Source organism: Ambystoma mexicanum, chromosome 7q (assembly GCF_040938575.1).
Source record: "Ambystoma mexicanum isolate Mex_15411 chromosome 7q, UKY_AmexF1_1, whole genome shotgun sequence".
Classification (NCBI taxonomy): Eukaryota; Metazoa; Chordata; class Amphibia; order Caudata; family Ambystomatidae; genus Ambystoma; species Ambystoma mexicanum.
In genome coordinates this window covers 652,655,145-652,670,541 of record NC_090941.1, presented here as the reverse complement: position 1 = coordinate 652,670,541, position 15,397 = coordinate 652,655,145, and the positions used below count along the sequence as shown (strand labels likewise).

General features: G+C 52.5%; 1 protein-coding gene across 4 annotated transcripts in view; it reads right to left on the bottom strand.

Moving 5' to 3' along the window:
* Positions 1–15,397, bottom strand: part of SLC7A1 (solute carrier family 7 member 1) — a 552,639-nt gene that overhangs the window by 370,806 nt on the left and 166,436 nt on the right. For 2 of the 4 annotated variants that reach the window (XM_069640689.1, XM_069640690.1), the window contains exon 3: positions 14,897–15,010. The exons of the other annotated variants lie outside the window; for them this stretch is intronic. The gene's annotated coding sequence lies outside the window, so the exon portion shown is untranslated. The remainder of the gene's footprint in view (positions 1–14,896; positions 15,011–15,397) is intronic. 4 annotated transcript variants of the gene reach the window in all.

Below are 15,397 nucleotides of genomic sequence, written 5' to 3'. Positions count from 1 at the left end.
CTCCTGGTTTCTTAATTCAAAGTGTGGAGTGTTGACCTCCAAATTCATCACTTCCTGTAGGTTTCTGTCCTTGGGCTGTTGCCGGGCGGTTCGGGGAACTATTCTTTCGCAATTTTCTCTATTCGGGTCAGTTCTTGTTTTCGCACATTTGGCGTTCATCTCCACCAGATTTTTTAGGACTTGATCGGCAATCCCTAGGTGGTCCTTTTCCGTTCCACCTTGCCACAGAGGAGCCTATTTCGTTTACTTCACCTTCCTCTGCTTCTAACCACACATTCTTAGCCCCTGTAGGGCGGGGTGTATTTGACACTACCCCCTGGCTCGTGTGTTTTCCCAGTGAGTCTTCTTCGCATGTGTTGGTTGTTGATTTTCCTGTTTTAATATTTAATTTTAACATTGGTGACTTTTGTCCATGCCAGCATCTTCAGAGACGCCTCTGCTCTTTTTGAGGCATCGTCTATTTTGGCCTTATCCTCGTCGTCTGTATTGGATGATGATTCACTTAGTTTTCTCCTTCGCCGTGCACTCCTTTTGGTCGTTGCATTCGCATTTTGTGAAACTTGATCTTCAATGCTGCACAGGCGATCGTCTTGGGTATATTAATAAAGCCCACATCTTGGTTTGCAACTAAATCATTTGTTCTGTTATTCTCTAGGAGGCAGTCTTTATTAGATTCGATTTCCATTTGATTTGTTTCCTTTGGCGTAAGCCGCCTCTTTATCTTAGTTACTGTTCTGTTCAGGACTCCCACCGGTTTCTTATTCACCTGCAACTCCTGTGACTCAAGCTCGCCCTTTCGTGCGTCGTCTGTTTTTTCTAGTCCATCATCGTCTTCTTCATTGTCCAACCCGCACTCCCTTTCACTTTCACTCTCACTTTCGCTCTCCGACCCACTCGCTCTCTCACTATGCCCGTCGTCAAATACTGCATACTCAGTAAGTCCACCGCTCCCCCCTCATCACGGAGCCACCTCTTTTTTCTAGGGTGCGTGGGTCTGCGTGATGACTAAAGCAAGGAGAGTGGGAATTAAGGCAGGCGAGTCGTGGGCCCTGGGACTGCGTGGATGATATCTCCGTTCTCTCCACCAGTTCAGAGAGTCTGTCAGAGAGTCTGTCCACCACCTCCGCTGGTAGTAGGGTAGTGGGTTTCTCAGCTACCTTAGTGGTCGACAACGTTCGTTCTGCTAGCTTGCCTCGTTTCAGATGGGCACGTGTATTTGGAGGGGCTCCCAGACTCATTATGCGACTCATGCTGCAGCTCGTACTGCAGTCGCCGATCAATAGGCAATAGGTAATAGTCAATTTCTTTACAGTGTGCAGCTACTCTTACTGGGCGTTTTTCCACAGGCCAAAGTCCTGCCCAAAGTCCTCCCCGCAGACCGCCACGGACCACCGGGGAACACGGGAAACACTCGCCACACTCCGCTACGCTTGGTGCGGCTGGCGTTTTTAAAAGGTGGCTCCTCCTCTTCCTTGAACGCGGCTCGGCAAAAAAAAAATAAATAAATAAATTCAAAAGCCTCTCCACACGGGAAACACTCGCCACACTCCGCTAAAAGATTTCAGAAGCAGCTAAAGCTGGACGAATATATCTAAGATGAGGAATACGTTGGAATACATTGGAGGACACAATCCATTCAAATTGTTAATGATTTGGCAGATTTGGCAGATCAATACCCATCACCACATAGTAGATCGGTATAGCCTGAATGTCTTTAAACCTTGCCCCTACAGCCTTCAATAACTCTTTCACTAGCTTCACGCAAAAACAAAGAGGTGATGGCTGGAAGGTTTAGACTGAATCTTACCCACTGGCATTGCTCTGGGCAACCCTCCAGACCATCGTTCTTCACCTGTCAAGCCATTACAGAAGGGGAAAGACCATATGCAAATCAGGCTTGGTCCCACCCCAAAAGGGGCAGTCCAGCCGGAACTGCTAGGTCACATCCCTTCTGCACGAGACCACAAGCATCCCCAAACAGGTTTCAGCCTTGTTGGACCTCATCAGTGAGGAGTAGCTTGGGTCTCTAGGCCCAGCAGGCACAGGACCCACGTCTGGCCATACCCGTCCCACTCGGGGTGACAAGGCTGTAACATGTCTGGGGATGCTTGTTGTCTTGTGCAGAAGGGATGTGACCTAGCAGTTTGGGCTGGACTACCCCTTTGGGGGTGGGACCAATCCCGATTTGCATATGGCCTTTCCCCTTTTGTAATGGCTTGGCAGGCGAAGAACGATAGTCTGGAGGGTTGCCCAGAGCAATGCCAAGGGTTGAGATTTATTCTAAACCTTCCAGCCTTCACCTCTTGTTTTGCTTCACTAGCTTCACACCAGTGTCTCCAACCTCACCAGAGCTCAGGTAGGACCTTAAAGCTTTGACAGCAGGAACCACCAAGGAGATGCTTGATGCATGGGAGAAAATCTCCTTTGTGAGCTCTGCAAAGGGTGCCAAAAAATAAAAAAATAAAAAATGTTCTGCCAAAAGCCACTGGCAGGCCGAAAGATTAGACACCATCGTCCTGCGCACAGTACTAACTTATTGGCCGCCTCTACCCTACCAGTCGCCCCAGCTTCAAAAAGGACGAGTGCCACTGTGTTGACACATCTTGGATTAACTGCAATTAAGGGAAACCAAGATCTTTTTGCAGTGCGTGCAAGCGGGAAGTGGCGAAACTGGAATGTTTGAAGGGGCCAACAAGTTTTCTTGCATATGACATGTCTGACACATATCTTTGTTCAAAAAGGCCATCATGAATGCAAAGCTGTAGGGTGTGTGCAAAACACCCCACACTAAGGCTTACCTCTGGTGCCCTGCAAGAGTGCCAGGACCGCACAACCGGGAAGGTATTCGCTAGCTGAGATGAGGGATGCTGGCTCACGATGTAGATCCAAACCACTCCTTCCCCCACTGGTACGCTGAAAGGCAATTGCCCAATGAACAGTGCAGTTGGGTGTGGTTTGGTTGTACCCCACACTGATGCAAGAAGATTGATGGAACTGCTATTGAGGCTTCGGGATAAACAAGTGCAAGGTATTAATGCCTGGTACCCTTTCCTCTCCAGCCCTCCTCCCCTCCCTGTGCCCTTAAGTTAAGTGGCTGGGGAGAATCAGGGCTCACCTTTGTATTGTAGTGCTTCTCCCAAGAAGCAGAGTAACAGTTCCAGTTACGTCACTGGAGGTTAGTGGCCCAGGCCTGCTGCGGCGCACTAGATGTTTCCTAAAGGGAAGTCATTTAAGTAAGGTTAATGTCTCTCTTTGCGATGCTCTGCGGCACTGTAGTGTCCGATAATGTTTGTAATATTGTCCGTGCAACGCAGGTTCTCTTATAAAGAAATGTCTATTGTGTCCTTTAGAATATCACACGCGGTGCGCGCGTTATGTGCGGCTTTTTAATAATCCTTTGTATTTCCTTTCAGCTGATGCAGGTGTTGCTGTGGGCCGTCAGCTGTGAAAAGTGCTGTCAGCTGTGTAACAGCTATGAAGAAAACGAATGCTGCTTGTGCTGCGGGTCAGAAGCAGCAGACGTGGATGCCGGTTCTGAAGGCAAGTTGGGGTATAAGGGCTCCAGGGCGGCGTTAAAGTGAACAGCAGCTGACTCACTGTTGTGACCATCTCTTTCAGATGACAGCTGCGATGAAACTCTGAGGGTCCTGATGACAGCACTCAATCCGGGTTAAGTGAAATCAAAGGGGCCGGAGAGCAAACAAAGCACTGTGGAGCTGGGATCAGTTTACACAGCGAAACTGCAGGAAGTCTGAATACTTGCAGGCATGTGGGGCCCGGAGTCACAGGCAAGCGTTACCCCACTTGCTTGTGCAGAGGGAAAAAAACACTAAGCATTGGGTGTGGCCCAGGGTGGGGTTTTTATAGCCCTGGGCTGCACCTTTCCACTAGACCATCCATGGATAACTCGGGAGCCCTCTAGAGTCTCAGCATGTGTGCCTACACTGCAGCCATGTTGGCAGGGGCAGCACAGCCAATGTACTGGTGCTTACGTCATCCTGCCACTCAGTGTCCATTGCCAATCAACGTTACCTGAATTGCTCTGGGGGCTAGATGGTTCATGACATCAACAAAATCTGCTTCTCTGAAGGCCTTGCACATGTTAGCTGCAATATCACGAAGAATCACGTGCACTTTGGAATGGCTAATTTGCCACCTTTCAAGCATTTCTTGGAATGCTAAGCCTATTTTGGCACCGGTATGACTTCCAACAAAAGTCTCACACTGCAACAAAACTCCATGCCTTTTCATGTTGCTGGCTAGCCAATGTCCTGTTCTGCTCAAAGAGATTTCACTGTATTATCAGAGGTCCGAAGGTCTACAGTAAACACCATTTTCTAAGCGCTCTGAACCTCTGAAGCAATAAACTGGCTCACTTTTTTATACAGGTCAGGGATGATGCGAGTTGAAAAATATTTACGTGATGGTACTTTGTACCTAGGATCCAATTTATGAAGTAAACTCACAAAACCTACATCCTCAACAACAGAAAATGGTTGCAAGTGTAAAGCCATCATTTCAACAATACTGCGATGCACAGCGTGTGCGGAAGGGCGGTCCCGAGGCCACACTTGTTTTGTCCAGACAATCTTGAATGGACAGATGGGACCATGCCCTCTTGCACTTTGCAGGAGTCACGTTGCTGTTGATTCTTCCTACAACAGCATCTTTTTTCCTTTCATATTGAACATAGTCATTGTGAGGCTTGGACCGCAGATGGTTGGTCAGTGCCGATGTGCTGCGCCGTTTCGAGTTTGCGGAACCACGAGACAAAACCGCAAAGCACACAGAACACACCGCCTTGGAGTTATCCATTTTAATGAAAAAGTAATCCCACACAGTGCTGGTTTTCTCCAGGTGCTACTCATGCTGACAAAGAGGGGTTCTGCGGCTTTGGGCCAGGGAAAGTGCTTCTGCTGGGCATGTCTCCTAGCTGTTGCTTGAGGGCCTTCACATAAATCGGAATCTCGTACTGGTGACACATTTTTTTAAAGCAAAAGTCAAACATAAGAGTATGTTTTGGCAGGGCTGTACCAAATGATGGCTCTGAAGCGGGATTCGAGTTTATTTAAAAAATGTTTCTAAAAAATGATGTAAAAAGGAAATAAGAGCATTCAATGACAAAAACCATGCTTGAAATTGCCAGGACTGTGAGGCTATTACCTACATCCACTGACGGAAGGCCACCAGGAGGAGCAAGCAAAATGGCTGCCCGAGTCTCGAGCTCTGCAACCAGCCCCGGGATATCAGTGGAGGAAAAGCGGAGAAAGGGATGTATTCCGCTTCAGAACGCAATACTGAGCCGTCGGAACCCGAGACCTATTGATGCGTGCAACGCAGAGGTCCCGAGGTGCCCCCCTCCCCCAGTGGCTGCGTGGTTTGCGGCAGCGGCGGGGGGGGTGGGTTACTCAGGGGGGAGGGGGGGAAGTGTGCCAGGCACCCAGATTAAAGGGAAGAGAATGTGGAGGAGCCAAGCCATTACCACAGTGAGGTGCTGGGGGCCGGAGCCCCTGAGCGCGGACACAGAACATCGTGTAGAAGGAGCGCTCTGGGCTTTACTGGGCCGCCCAGGGGCACACATCCCCCCTGAGTGTGTCCTCCACGGCGGAGGAGTGTGGAAGCGGTTCCTGGCCCTCCATCACGGCAGGCAGTGACAGTGGGAAGTTGAACACCAGCTGCAGCGACACTGTGGAGGCGGGACCATCTATGCTCTGTGGGCCGGGAGAAGCCTCAGGGATTGCCGGCACCTTCTCGCCACAGAGAACCGGGCCGACGCGAGAGCACGCCCCTGCCTGCTCTTGCTGGCAACACAAACAGGACCCGGCGAGCGCTTGGGGAGACGCCCCCACAGGGATGGATTGCAGGCCCCCCGCCTCCATGACTCGCCTGGGGGGCCCACTCTGAGAAGGCAAAGTTAACTTGGTGCCTGGGACCGGCGCTGGCCCTGGGACATCTGGGGAACAGCCTGCAGAGGAAGGGTCCGGTCTGGGCCACTGAGGGACAGCCTAACCCCGGGGCACTCAACTGGACGCAATTGAGGAGCGCTATGTGTAAGTGAGGGGGGGGGGGACTGAAGACTGTCCAGCGACACAAGTAGGAGATGAGGTAACCCCTCAGGAGGGACAGGCTTGCCCTTACACTGGAAGCAGGTGGTGTCTAACAAGAGGGGAGGAAACAGTGGCACTGCATACATCGAGGGGCTAGCTTGCAACTGCTGGGTGATCTAAATTGGAGAGTGAGCGAGGAGCCGCGATGTTGAGTGTACCGGTACTTTGGTGACTGTCTTTTCGGTGCCCCATACATTGGGTAAAGGCCCTGCGGACAGACTCATTGCAGCAGAACATCAACCAGGGCTACTTTTCCCCCCCCCCCTGCACGGGCCGTCGCGGGAGCTCGCAGAGGGCACTATATGAGGGGGTGAACACAAGCCTCCATGTACACAAGAAGGTTCTGGGATCCACATACCCACCCCCATGCGGAACAACTCAAGGACATCTGTACCGCGACAGCTGTGGAGGAGAGCTGAGCTTACGCTGGTGCGGGGCTGATAGCCAGAGGAGACTCCCCAGGGCCTGGTGCCCCCAGATCTAGACTTGGGGCACGGACAGTGAGGGTCTCATGGCTAAAAGTTAGCAAAAGCAGGGGGCGGGAGGCCCAACTGCCCTGCATCCGCTGGACTGTGAGGTGAGCTGCACAATACATAATGGCACCCGGAGAGGTCGGCATAGTCGCACAGGGGGAAGGACGAAAGGGTTCAACAGGGGGACACGGAGTGGCTGCATGGGGGAATGAACGAGGAGACGGTCTACACCGCATGACCCACGGAGACGCAGTCAGTCTCAACACAGCCCCCCCGGAGTATCTGTTGAGCAGCTGAGTGATACGACGAAGGCCGCCCCAGGAGCGACGTTGACGGGAACCCGAACCCCCCCCCCCCTAGGGTGATATACAGCTACACCAGTTGACAGGAGACCAACCTTCCCACTGAAACGCTCACCCTACATTGAGAGTGGTAACCAGACAGAGGTCCTACCCAGCAGAGGCTGGAACGGAACCCCCCCCCACGATATACCTAGCGCAGGGAGGCCGTGGGCCCCCCACTTCGCCACAGGAGACAGTACAGACTCAGTGTCCGTACAATATGGTGTCCGCATACGCACGGACACCACACTGTCTGTGCGTATGCGGACACCACATTGTTGGCAATGAGCGGTCTGAATGCCATGAGTGCCAGAAAGATCGCCAGAAGCTCCAAATGATTTATGTTCAGGAGCTTGTCCTGGAGGCGAACAGAGGTCCCAGACCTGAAGAAGATCTAACATTGCACCCCACCCCAGAAGGGAGGATTCCGTCATGATCGTCACCACGGGGGCTGGGTCCTGAAACCCCGCACCCACCGACAGGTTGCTGGGAGATGACCACCAATCCAAGTCTTTCATGGAATCCGGGTCCACAGCCTGACACCAGGAACTCTGAAGAGCCATCTGGGTCATCTCATCTTGAGGCGAGCAAGAGGAAGAGCCAGTACACACGAGGCCATGAGGCCCAGAGGCCTCTGGAACCACCAGGCCGACATCCTCTCCGACTGCGCAAACATCCGACACGTGGCCAACAGATCCGCCATTCTGTCCCCGGTCAGGTACACTATGCAGTCGATCGTGTTCCAGCGAAAACCCAGGTCCTGCGAGACAGTCATGGAAGATGATCTCCTGTGTGGGTTCCAAATCAGGATATGCATGTACGCGTCCTGAAGATCCACAACGCTGAGCCAATCGCCCATCTGCAAGGAGGCGCGTATCTGGCTGGGCGTGATCATCTTGAATTTCTCTTGGGGTAGGAAAAGATTGAACTGGGAAAGGTCTAGGATGGTGCGCAGGCCAGCCTGGTTGGGTTTGGGCACCGTAAACAGCCGGGTGTAGAAGCCCTCCCCTCGCTCACCAAGTGGAACTGGTTCTACAGCTCTAAGGTCCAGAAGTTTCTGAACTTCGGCTTTGAGGGAGGGCGAGCCCGACAGCTGAAAAGGAGGGATGAGGCGCGGGGTAGGGGGTAGAAGTAAGCGGAAGCCTGCCCGATCGACTGACAAGACCCATCTGTCTTCTGTGATGGTATGCCACGCCTCCCAATGAGACGCAATGCGTCCTCCCACCGGGGTCTCGTGCAAGCGCAGAAAACCCTCATTTAGTAGGTTTATCGGTAGCGGTGCCACCTGAGGAGGAGGCTGAAGAGCGGGAGAAAAACTGCGTCTGTTGCCTACTGCAGTTATTCCCGCAGGGGTATCCACTCTGCGAGATTTGCAGTCGAGGAAGCCCCTAAAGCCAGAGGAAGGTCGACTTTGTGACAACAGTCTCTGGGTTTTGAAAGGGGCCTTAACCAGGACAGACTACTTAGCTGTCCGAGTGCCATCCTTCGTCTTGGTGAGCTCTACATCTGTTGTAGAATGAAAGAGCTCCTTAACATCGAACGGAAGGTCCAACACCTTGTCCTGCACTTCTTTGAAAATTTAGTGGCATGCAGCCACGCCTGCCGTGAGGTATCAACCCCCAGCATAAGGCCCCGAGCCGAGGTGTCTACGTGATGAGCCGCAGCCTCCAGGAGATCCTGGGCCAAGACCCTGGCGTCGGATAGGCCACCTCTGAAGTCTTCCAGCTTCTCGACCGGGATAAACTCCTCAAACTCTGTCCACATCTGCATGTTAGCTCCCGCTAAAATCAATTCAGCGTTGGCCTGCCTGAGCTGCAAGGCCGAGTTGGCGAAGATTTTCCTCCCAAGTGAGTCTAGGAGCTTGTCCTCCTTTCCCAGATCCTGAGTAGCCGTCGTGGAAGAGGATTCTGCAGGCCTGGACTGCAAAGTGGCCGCAGCCACCACTGTGGAGGAGGGAGGCGAACAAGACGACAGGGCCACCTCTTCCGAAGAATGCAGCATGCAGCTCGCATCAATTTTCTTATTGACAAAAAGTCCAGAGTGTGGCTTTTCCCAGACTCTGCGGACCTCGGCCAGAACGTCCTCCTGCAAGAACAGGCCGGTACGCTCCAAGGGAGACAGGGTTAACGCCCCACAGAGCACGCCCTCCTGCGGAGCGGGTGCCTCGGGCACCGGGACATCTAAGAAACTCATCATGTCCAGTACCCGGTCATGAAAAGCTCTAATAGAGCAGGGAAGGTCCTCGTTGTCCTGATCGCCTTGGGCGTCATCTGACCGGTCAGGATCCTGCTGAGCCGTGTCAGGCGCTGCCTTGTCCACTGGGGACAAAGGAGGCAAAGGCGGAAGAATCGGGGAAGGCACCGTAGGCAAGGGAGGCGCCGGCGGAACCACCAGAGGAACGGGTGGAGCCGGGGGTGCAGGTAGACATATCTCCCTGAAAAGCCCTTTGAAATATTCCCTCATTGGGTCGGTACGCATAAGCGTTTGAAATTTACCGAAAAAGGCATCCTCCGGGGACTGTTTCGGAACCTGAGGAGGCCTCTCATGAGGTAGACAAATCCAGGGACGTAACAGGAAGGGCACCACATAGGCCCCTCCACCGACGTATTCACATAAATCAAAAGGTGCCAACCCCACAGGCAACAAAACATTGTGCGGAAGAGGCATCCGGGCGTTCCAATCGTAAACTTGCTGATAAGGATGCGCACAAGGGACTCTATGTTCACCCAAGGGACCAAACCCTACACCTGAGGCCGATGGCGTAGTTGTAGGGGTAGCACCTAAAATGGCCGCCGCGGTCGTGGCGGGAACGGGCGCCATTTTGTCCTCATCTGAGGGGAAATGCGGCATGTGAGGAAGTGAGGCAGGGGTCCCCGTCGATGGATCAGGGGTCTTAACTTTAGCCTTAACATAAGGAACCTCGGCAGAGCCAGCACTGTGAGGCCTGGAATGTTTTTGTGACATACCAACCACCAACTCAGCCTTCGAAGGAAGGACCTCGTGACTGCCGGTAAAAGAAGAACTTTGCTTCTTTGCCCCCTCAACAGGTCTGGTATCACCGCAGGAGCGAGAACAGTGAGAAACCGCTTTCACCAACAAGGCCTTGTCAGGCCTCTCAGAACTGTTGGTAGCTTTAGCCTCTGGACAAGGGACCTCGGACCCAGGTCCGGTAACAGCCTCATCTGCGCGGGCCTCCAACATCCGTTCGGTAACAGCAAGCCCCAAGGCCTCGGGGCGCACCCCGGTCTTATTATTGAGGGAAGCCGACAGAGGCCTCAGAGCGAGCTCCGGTACCCCACAACTCAGTAGAACTGGGTCTACAAACAGCCCCCAAAGGAGGGGCCTCGGAGCGTACTCCGGTATCCACAGGCCCCTTACGGAGACCCTCAGAGAAAACTCTGATAGAATCATTAGGGCCAACGGGCACCTCAGGGCGAACCCCGGTGACGGAGCGATCAACGCCCCTCCCGGCCCGAGAGGAACCCGGAAAGGTATCCCCCGGCCAGGGTGCTCTGAAAAGTAAAGAACTTACCGGGCATTTCTTCTTCTTGTCGATGAACGCCTGAAAATGCAATGGAGGAGTTTGTCGGAACACCTCCTCCCACCGCTCCAACCGACGTTGAAGTGCCCGGACCGAAAGGGAGTCGCAGTAAAAACAGGAGTCCCAACGGTGATCCGGACCCAAACACTAAGCAAAGAGGATGGGGATCCTCCCTCGCGAAACAACGGTGACACGATGAACAATCTGGAAAGTCTAGTTTGAACGACAGACAGACTAGTAAACGGCCACTAGCGAGAGCCAGAGAGGAAAAAAGGAAGAAAATCTTCTGAGGATGCAAGTGCGTCCAGTCCCCAACGAGCGGAGAAAAGGACTGATGGGCGATGCGCAGGGCGGAGCCAAGGTGGGCAGGGTTACGGCCACGTGCTGGGTCCTGCGCAAGAAAGAGGAAGGACACATTTTGGGAATAATTTGGATGCTTTTTACAAAGTGCTCCGGTGCCGTCCCACAGGACGGAGAGCTGTCCCATAAGTATGGAGGAAAGGGGACGGGACGTAGGAGGAGGAGGAGGGAAGGGAGGTGAGGAGGAGGGAAGGGAGAGGTTAGATGGGTAAAGCCATGGATCTTCAGTTTACAGAAGGCCACGAGCCGAGCAGGACGCGTGGAAGCTTTTGAGGACAGTGTAAGCAATGATAATGGTTGAAGGACGGGTGGGTATGCTGAACGTTAAGGGCCCGAATTCATAAAATGAACGGTCCCTTACTAGCAACATGTACCGCAAACAGAAATTAGTGGTCTTTTTTTTTTTAATTTTACAGGAGACATTACAGACAAGGGGTGGAATCGACAATAAAGGGGAAGGAAATCGTGGGGAACTTTTCGGCTTCCCATAAATCCTCTAAAAAGGAAGGGATGGGCTTCTCCTGGGCAAATCATTACACCTCATGGATGTCGAGACAAAGAGGGGCTGTGGAGGGAGTTTCCTGGGGATTAAGTGTACGTGCGAGGGTATGCGGATCACATTGGCCACCCTCTATGCCCCAGATAAAGTTCCTGCGCCAGGTGTTCAAGGTAATGGATGGGTGGGCAGAGGGAGCCATGGTCCTAGGTGGGGACTTTAACCTTATAGCCGACACTCGACTTGACTGGTGGTCGGCAAAGGGGACGGGGGTGAAAGTGGTTACGAAAGACAAGCTGGCTATGAGGGACCTCTTGCCAGAATATTACTGGGTCGACGTGTGGCGTAAATCGTGGCCGGGCCCAGGAGGTTACACTTTCTTCTCCCCCGCACCATACACAAGAATCAACCTTTTACTGATATCAGAGGAGGGTGGGGGCGAGGTTGAGGTGCAGAGTGTGGAGGCTATCACCTGGTCGGACCATCAGCTGCAGGCGGTAGACTGGCAACTGCCAAGGGCCACAAGAAATTATAGGTGGCGTTGTAATGATACCCTAATGAGGGTTTAAAGAATTCCTGAGGGAAGAAATTGAGGCATACTTTGAGATTAACGATAATGGGATGACGGTAGTGTGGGAAGTGGCGAAGGCCACCTTTCGGGGCCTCTTCATTGCGGAGAGGTCACGAAGGAAGCGAGAAAGGACATTGATTGGGGATAGGCTTCGCGAGGAACTGAGAGCTATGCGGGTACGACTCACCTGTAAAGGCGAGAATCGAGAGGCTCTCTTGGGGGAAATGCGGGATAAAAGGCAGGCACAGCATACGGTTCTCATTGGGGAAGTGGTCAAGAAGATGAGGTATACGCGGCAGAGGTATTACGACAGGTGGGGACCCTACTGCCGCATAGACCGAGAGGTTGCAGGTTGGAGAGGAGTGTGGGAGGTATCGGAGACAAAGGGGGGAGGATGTGTAAAGAGGGGGAGAAGGTAGCAGAATGCTTTGTGGTTTTCTATAAAGAGCTGTACACTAAACGGGAGGGGGAGTCGATAAAGGACATCCAAAGTTTTCAGGCTGGGCACTCCCTTCCTTCCCAAACTTACGGACTCAGACCGAGAGGCCCTGGAGGAGGTGAACGGAGCCATTAAAAGGCTAAAGACTCGGATGGCCCCGGGGGGGTGTGGGGGGGGGGGGGGTTGGGTGCAACTTTTTTTAAACAATACCAACCCATCCTGGTGAAACCAATGGCCAAGTTGTTCAACCAGATTAGGGGGCAAGACAATACCACCGACATTCCTTCAGGGCCTGATCGCCGTGATACCCAAGCCAGGGAAGGACCCGGCGGGCAGAATGCGGTTCATCTAGGCCCATCTCCCTCCTAAACGTGGACGCAAAGATCTTCGCCAGGGTCCTGGCAATGCATCTGGAGAGATACCTTCCCAGGCTGATCCACCTGGATCAGGTTGGATTCACGCTGAACAGGCAGGGAGCAGACAGCATGCGAAAGACCCGCCACGTGCTGATCTAGAGCGGTGTGCGGGTGGACGGGGGCTCTTCCGTTATCTTTGGATAACCGAAAAGGCCTTTGATAGGGTGATACTGAAGGGAAATACGTGGAGGGGCTCTCCTTTAGAATGCGGAGACACAATTTTTGTTACTTCGGGATTCAGGTGACGCAGAACCCTGGGGACCTCTTCGCCAGCAACTTCCTCCCTCTTTGGTCGGCGGTGAAGCGGGATATTGAGCAGTGTGCAGGGTTAGGATTCTCATGGATGGCATGCCTCAATTTGGTGAAAATGGTAATCCGTGACAAATTCCTGTTTCAAATGCTCCCGACACCGGTGCCCAAGCCATTTCTGATGGAAGTCAAACGGGCCCAGTTACGCTACCTCTGGGCGGGTAAAAAGCACAGGATCTCCAACAAAGTATTGACGAGGCCAAAGGAGGAAGGGATAGTGGGACTCCTGGACCTAGACATGTATTATTGGGCGTCTCAGTTGAGGATCTTGGTGGATCACTTTACTCCGGGGACTGGGAATCAATGGGTGGCAATGGACAATGAGGTCCTAGCCCCGGTCACATTCAACAAATGGCTACGGGTCCCCAAGAGACACATCCCAGGGAGGGTCCTGCAACACCCAGTGTTGGGCGTTTTGTGGTCCGTGTGGAAGGAGGGAGGTGAATATAGATGGCTCACAACATGGCCCCCACCTTTGAGTTGCATTTGGGCTCCCCCGCTCAGGGACAGGATTGGAGAACCACTTGCGTTCCAACAGTGGTACAAGGCTGGTCTTAGCAGGGTTGGACAGTTGTGGGTGGGAGGAACTTTCATGTCACTAAAGGAGCTAGAGGAGGCCCTGGGCTTGAATAACCTCTCACCCTTTCACTATTTGCAACTAAAGAGGGCCCTCACCGAAGACAGATGGGGTGATACCATTAGGAGGGAACTAACAGAATTTGAGAAATTCCTGAATTCACAGAAGGGATACAAGAGAGCGATATCCAGACTATAAACTCCTGCTACTGGGGGCCCGAGGGATCCTCCACCCGCACGGGTGAAGTGGGGGCAAGATCTAGGTGAGGATATCCATGATAGGAGGTGGACCATTATGTGCAGACAGGCCAATCGCTCAACTGTCTCGCTCCAGTACCGACATCAGGCCCTGAAACTGCTGCACAGATGGCACTATCCCCCACAGAGGATAGCACGGATGAGGGAGGGATACGGCCCATACTGAGTGTCACACTGAAAGGGGGACTACGTACACATGTGGTGGAAATGGTCGGTGGTACAGACGTATTGGGGAGAGGTCCTGTCCTAGATAAAGGGGGTGGATAGGATAGGGAGAGCCCTGTCCCCATGGCTTCTTCTCTTTGGGGTTGATGTGGAGGGGGACCACGGCGAAACACAAGGCCATACGTTTCTGGTTACGTTGGTGGCGGCTAGGTGCTGCCAGGCACAGAGATGGAAAAGGCTGATAATGCCAAGGGAGAAAGAGTGGATCACCAAGGTCCGTGCAATTCACAATATGGAGTTTGGAACTCATCTAACAGATGAATCCAGGTCTAACATTGAAGGAATGTGGCTCCGCTTTTTTGAAAAATACAGACTGTCTGCTTGATGAGATTGGGGAACGACTACAGGATGGACTTGTTGAGGGGGGGTGGGGTCGGGGGTAGTGACTGTACTCAAAAGGACAGGTTACCTGTGATGAACAATGAAATGCGGAGGTGGACACGCCCAATGTTCTAGCGTACATAATAGAGCTACCCTGAACAGGGAGTGAAGGGATTTAAAGAGCTTTCGATTCTTGATGCAGTAGCAAATGAACAAACCATGGCTAGGAGGAGGGGCTCGGGGGGGGGAATGTTATAATTGAAACTAGGTGGTGTTGTACGATTGTTATTATATGATGTTATAAACTAAATAACTAAATGCCAATAAAATCTGATATTTAAATTGACATCCACTGACTGCGGCAAGCATAATATAGCAGTCTTCAATTTATCATGGATTAAGCATCGAGTGCTGACCTCCCACCTGAAGCTTCCCCGAATAGTAAAACCCCCAAAGTACTCACCAGGATTGTAGGCACTAGGCAGTGATTTGCATCAAGGTGGCGGAATGGCAAGACAGTCTCGGAGGAGATGAGCTTCCTTGGTTGGTGCTGTGTCTTTTCTGGCCAGTTATATGACTAAAAGTAAAATATTATGTTATGTGTGAGTAGCTGAGAGTGCACCCTTCTACTCCTTTGCCAGAACCCAAGCCCCCAGCACTGACCAGAGGCCAATGCTGTCCCCTGTCACACCCCACACCACCTTACAAATCCCTCCCCTCTGGCATGAAAGTTTTAACGCCCCCTGGCTGCTTCAATATTTAGGCCAAGCGGATGGCCCCAGATCCAAGCCTGGAACCAAAAACACAAAGCTAGCGTGGACCAGTTTTCTGGCGCCATAGTTGGGGACTTTTTGGGGCAATGTGGTGGGCCAGTTCGATGAGTTACTTCGCTATGCGGCTAATCATTTTGACCAGTGTTGCTGAAGGAATATTCTTTAAAATGCACAATTTCTATCGCATCATA